General features: G+C 46.7%; 1 long non-coding RNA gene across 1 annotated transcript in view; it reads left to right on the top strand.

The window, feature by feature from the left end:
- Nucleotides 1-1,039, top strand: part of LOC125484495 — a 69,581-nt gene extending 68,542 nt beyond the window's left edge. Inside the window, exon 3 of the long non-coding RNA XR_007263332.1 lies at nt 782-1,039. This is a non-coding gene — a long non-coding RNA (uncharacterized LOC125484495). The remainder of the gene's footprint in view (nt 1-781) is intronic.
- The last annotated feature ends 5,299 nt before the right edge of the window (nt 1,040-6,338 follow it).

Here is a 6,338-nt window from a genome sequence, read left to right as displayed (position 1 = left end):
ACCTGAAACGTTAACTCTGTTTTCTCCTCCACAGATGCTGCCAGACCTGCTGAGATTTTCCATCAATTTTGGTTTTTGTTCCTGATTTACAGCATCCGCAGTTCTTTTGGTTTTTATCAAAATGGACATCTTCTTTTCCCATAAGTGATGGATCCAGTTGACGTACTGATTTGACTTGGGTCATTTGGCATATTTCAGGCTGGTTTAGGTGAAGCACAAGATATTCTTGATTATTTATTTATTACATCTTAAGCCACATTAAATAGTCACCTTAAGGAATTGGAGCAATCATCTACATTTTATAGGCTGCCTATAGAGTCAGTCCAGCTTGTAAGATATGATAGCAAGTGGCCTGGGATGCCAATAGCTAACACTAACTAATCAACAACAACTGTGGCTCGGTACAGCAGTAAACACAAATAACAATTAAATGGTTAATGTTGCTATGAATGCCAGTGAGATATTCTGCACTCAGATTGTATACTCATCACTGACTAAAGGCTCATGTTTACCAGTCAATGCTGTATTCCCCTGCAATGTCACCAAACAGAGGGAGGCTGTAAGGTAACTTCACCCCGATCCCAATGGATCCTGCCCATCTTGAACCTGTAGAGCTCAGATCTATGGGCAAAATCCACGATCTGTCTGCAGGTTGGAGGACACTAGAGATGCCGGAAGCTGATGAGTGGATTTCATTTTAATGCCTTCCCTTAGAATTTATGCCAACTTCCCCCCTGCCAACCTTACTGACCTCTGACCTCTCTTTAACGTCTGAACCCAGGTCCTCCAAGGATTGTGAAGAAAGTGATGAGCCGGCAGGTGGTCAAGTTTGGCCGCACAGTCAGGTTGGCCTGTCCTGTAGAGGGCGACCCTCCCCCGCTGACCATGTGGATCAAGGACGGACGTACCATCCACAGTGGCTGGACGAGGTTCCGAGTCCTCCAGCATGGCCTCAAAATCAAGGAGGTGGAAGTGGAGGACGCTGGAGTGTATGTCTGCAGAGCAACCAATGGGTTTGGCAGCATCCATCTCAACTATACCCTCATCATCATCAGTGAGTAGACAGGCCGCGTTTGACCTTTTACTTTCTGTTCACACAAATGCTGGTACAAACCCTTTGCATAATGCTTTACTGGTTCCATGGTACCCATCAATACTTTTGATGAAGGGCTTGCAGAAATGTAACTTTGCATCTCTGTGGAATCTTGCCTCTTCTCAGGATATTGCAATGTGTTTCTCAGTCAATGGATGGCATTGGAAGTCTAGTGACTGTTGTATTTTGTTGGTGATCTGTTAGGAAGTTGGTAAAGCATTGCAACATACGAAATGGCCACCTCTCTCTCTCTTGTGTAAGCTCTAACTACTGAGCCCCATTTCCCAATGGAGGTTACAAGGTACCATGGACCCTGTCCTTCCATTTAATCTGGGAGAATGTTTATTTATTTCCACGTTCATGGGATGTGGGTGTCACTGCCTAGGCTAGGCATTTATTGCTCATCCCTATTTGTTAAGGAAGTTACAAGTCAACCACATTGCTGTGGGTCTGGAGTCACATCTAGGCCAGAACAGACAAGGATGGACATTAGTGAACCAGATGGGTTTTTCCCTAACAATTGCTTCATGGTTATTATTCTTAATTCCAGATTTTTTTTATTGAATTTAAATTCCACCATCTACTGTGGCAGGATTTGAACTGAGGTCCCCAGAACACTTTGGATAAGTAGTCTAGTGACAGAACATAGAATCGTACAGCACAGGAACAGGCCCTTCGGCCCACAATGTTGTGCTGAACATGATGTCAAATTAAACTAATCCCTTCTGCCTGCCCTTGGTCCATATCCCTCCATTCCTTGCATATCCATGTGCTTATCTAAAAGTCTCTTAAATGCCTCTATTGTATCTGCCTCCACCATCACCCCTGGCAGTGTTTTCCACATTCCTACCACTCTCTATGTAAAAAACTTGCTCCTCACATCTCCTTTGAACTTTCCCCCTCTCACTTTAAATGCATGACCCCTAGTGTTAGACATTTCAACTCTAAGAAAAAAGATTCCAACCATCAACCCTATCTATGCATCTCATCATTTTATAGACTTCTATCAAGTTTGTGTTGCACCTTCGCTGGTGACAGGGGAAGGTGCTGTAGGGCTGTGGGGGTTTGTTGGGGGTGAAGGAAGAGTGGACCACTGTGTCCTGGAGGGAACAGTCCCTGCGGAAGGCGGTCAAGGGAGGGGAGGGGAATATGTGTCTGGTGCTGGCATCTTGCTGGAGGTGGTGGAAATGGCGTCTGATGATCTTTTGGATGTGGATGCTGGTGGGATGGTAGGTAAGGACAAGGGGAACCCTTTCGCTGTTGTGGGAGGGAAGAGAAGGGGTGAGGGCGGAAGTGCGGGAGATGGGTCAGATCTGGTGGAGGGCCCTGTCAACAACGGAGTTGGGGAATCCTCGGTTAAGGAAGAAGGTGGACATTTCAGAGGCTCCTTTGTTGAAGTTAGCCTCATCTGAACATGTGCAATGGAGAAGGAGGAGCTGAGAGAATGGAATGGAGTCTTTACATGAAGCAGCGTGTGAGGATGTATAGTCCAGGTAGCTGTGGGAGGCAGTGGGTTTGTAGTGAATATAAATGGCAAGTCAATCCGAAATAGAAACAGAAATGTCAAGGAAGGGAAGGGAAGAGTCAGAGATAGACCAGGTGAAAGTGAGGGCAGGGTGGAAATTGGAGGCGAAATCAATAAAGTTTTCCAATTCCAGACGAGAGATGGAAGCAGCACTGATGATATCATTGACATATCAGAGAAAGAGTTGTGGGGGCCGGAATAGGACTGGAACAAGGAATGTTCCACGTACCCCATGAAAAGACAGGCATAACTAGGGCCCATGCAGGCACCCATGGCCACCCGTCTTACCTGAAAAAAATGAGAGGAGTCAAAAGAGAAGTTGTTGAAGGTGAGGACGAGCTCGGCCAAGTGGAGGAGGGTGGTGGTGGGTGGAGACCTTTCAGATCTTTGCTCCAGGAAGAAGTGGAGAGCCCTAAGACCCTCCTGGTAGGGGACAGACATATAAAGGGATTGCACGCCCATGGTAAAGAGAAGGCGGCTGGAACCTGCAAACTGGAAATTTTGAAACTGGCATAAATCACAGATGTACATGGGCAGGGACTGGACCAGGAGAAAGAAGACTGAGTCAAGGGAGTTTTTTCCTAGCCTCTCCTTATAGCTCATACCCTCTAATCCAGGCAGCACCCTGGTAAACCTCTTCTGCACCCTCTCTAAAGCCTCCACATCCTTCCTGCGGTGTGGCGAACAGAAGTGAATGCAATACTCCAAGTGTGAGGCCTAACCAAAGTCTTATAAACCTGCAACATGACATGCTGAGAGATAGTAAGAACTGCTGATGCTGGAGTCTGTGATAACACAATGCGGAGCTGGAGGAACACAGCAGGCCAGGCAGTGTCAAAGGAGCAAGAAAGCTGACATTTTGGGTCGGGACCCTTCTTCAGAAATGGGGAGGGAAAAGGGAGCTGGGAAATAAATAGAGAGAGGAAGGGTGGGGCTGGGGAAGACAAGTGGGATGGTGATAGGTGAATGCAGGATGGGAGTGGGGGGGATTGGTCAGTGAGGTGGGAGGAGCGGATAGGTGGGAAGAAGATGGACAGGTTGTGTCAGGTCAAAGAGGCGGGGATGAGAGGGAGGGTTGGTCATGGGAATGAGGCCAGGGGTGGGGAGATTTTAAAACTGATGAATTCCATGTTTAGGCCATTGGGCTGTAGGCTCCCGAGGCGGAATATGAAGTGCTACTCTTCCAGTTTGCAGGTGGTATCATTGTGACACTGGAGGAGGCCCAGGATGGACATGTCACCCAGGGTGTGAGAGGGGGAGTTAAAATGATTGGTAACTGGAAGGTGTTGTCACTTGTCGCATACAGAGCGCAGATGCTCCCAATGTGGCCTCCTGTACATCAATGAGACCAAGTGTAGACTCGGAGACCGTTTGGTAGAGGATCTGTGCTCTGTACGCAAACCGGTTGCCATTTCAACTCCCCCTCCCACTCCCTGGTTGACATGTCCATCCTGGGCCTCCTCCAGTGTCACAATGATACCACCCGCAAACTAGAGGAGCAGTACCTCATATTATGCCTCGGGAGCCTTCAGCCTAATGGCCTGAACACAGAATTCACCAGTTTTAAAATCTCCCCACCCCCCGGCCTCATCCCATGGCCAACCCTCCCTCTCATCCCCGCCTCCTTGACCTGACACAACCTGTCCATCTTCTCTCCCCGCTATCTGCTCCTCCCATCCCACTGACCAATCCTGACTCTTGTCCCCTCCCCATATTGCCACATCGGAGACAATAAGCAGTATAGATTTTTAAGGTCTAAAATTTTGACCGAAAAAGAAACAAATTGGCATTTGGGTTATCAGCCAGATAACCTGACCATCACTTACAGAAATCCTCCCTTTGCACCATCAGCCTTTTAATTTTACTGGGTGGAAAATCTCACTGCAGCATGTCCAAAAGTTTAAAATTCCTGCCTTCTTGTTCAGTGTTACTGAGGAAATGTCAACTGTTCTAAAACAGAACCTTGACTTACCGCTAAAACCTCTTTGTCTTCAAAAATAGAACATTTGGTGCTGAACTATTTGTTTAAGTGCCAATCAGCTCTGACCCAATGTGCAATTGGTGCGACATACAAATCATCTGTTTTTGCAGTTCAGGTTCTAATCACGATTAGACAGACAAGTAAAATACACACAGGGGTTGAAAAGGATCCACAGCTACAAACAGAAGCCAAAGAGCCACAGAATGGAAGTGTGAGCGTGGGAGAGAGAGAGAGAGAGCGGGAGAGACAGAGGGAGAGAGAGAGAGGAGTACATTTGCACACAGGAATGAGAGATAAAACAGATGCTGGAAGAAAAAATAGGACCTTATAGATATCAGTTGGGGGAGGGGAGAAGATAGGAGGAGAACAGAGCAGGAATGATGTAAATTAGAGATAGTAGGAACTGCAGATGCTGGAGAATCTGAGATGACAAGGTGTAGAGCTGGATGAACAAAGTAGGCCAAGGAGCATCAGAGAAGCAGGAAGGCTGACGTTTCGGGCCTAGGCCATTTCTGAAGAAGGGTCTAGGCCCGAAACGTCAGCCTTTCTGCTCCTCTGATGCTGCTTGGCCTGCTGTGTTCATCCAGCTCTACACCTTGTTATCCCATCGTGTAAATTAGGATGCTTCAGGATAAATTTCAGTGAAAGACAAAGAAAAGAGAACGAAAGACACATGGAGGCATAGATAGTATGGATAGCCAGAGACTTTTTCTCAGGGCGGAAATGACTATTACAAGGGGGCATAATTTTAAGGTGATTGGAGGAAGGTACAGGGGAGATGTCAGAGGTAGGTTCTTCACACAGAGAGTGGTGGGCGTGTGGAATGCGCTGCCGGCAGTGGTCGTGAAGTCAGATACATTAGGGGCATTTAAGCGACTCCTGGATAGGAACGTGGATGATAGTAAAATGTAGGGTATGCAGGGTAGTTTCTTATTAGTAGGATAATAGGTCGGCACAACATCGTGGGCTGAAGAGCCTGTACTGTGCTGTACTGTTCTATGTTCTATGTTCTATGAAGAAAAGGGTAAAACAGAGGGCTGGAAAGGGAATGTGTACCCTAGAAAGAGAAGGTACAAGAAGGATAAAAGAAAACAATGAATAGAGAAAGCAATGTTCAGTCAGACATTTGGAAAAGGAATTGGATGGCAATTTGAAAAGGAATAAAGTACTGGGTTACAGGAAGAAGGCGGAAGAATGGCTGGGTATGGATTGTTCATTCATAGAGCTAGGTCAGACATGATGGGCAAATTTCCTCCTTCTGCACCCTAACAGTTTGAAGATTCTGTGGAATACAGAGGGAAGCTACTGAGAGCAAGGGACAGATAAAGCTGCAGTACTGAGAGTGTGAGATAATAGCACATCAGTAAAGAGAGAAGGCGCAGATGGACAAAGAGAAAAATACCACAGGTGCATGGAGGATGTGTATATTCTTTGTCAAGGACTTAGGGTCATCGAGTTATAGAGATGTACAGCACAGGACATAAGAACATAAGAACTAGGAGCAGGAGTAGGCCATCCGGCCCCTCGAGCCGGCCCTGCCATTTAATAAGATCATGGCTGATCTTTTTGAGACTCAGCTCCACTTACCCGCCCATTCACCATAACCCTTAATTCCTTTACTGTTCAAAAATTTATCTAGCCTTGCCTTAAAAACATTCAGCGAGGTAGCTTCAACCGCTTCACTGGGCAGGGAATTCCACAGATTCACAACCCTTTGGGTGAAGAAGTTCCTCCTGACC

Source organism: Rhincodon typus, chromosome 12 (assembly GCF_021869965.1).
Source record: "Rhincodon typus isolate 14 chromosome 12, sRhiTyp1.1, whole genome shotgun sequence".
Lineage (NCBI taxonomy): Eukaryota > Metazoa > Chordata > Chondrichthyes > Orectolobiformes > Rhincodontidae > Rhincodon > Rhincodon typus.
This window is presented reverse-complemented; position numbering and strand designations above follow the sequence as displayed.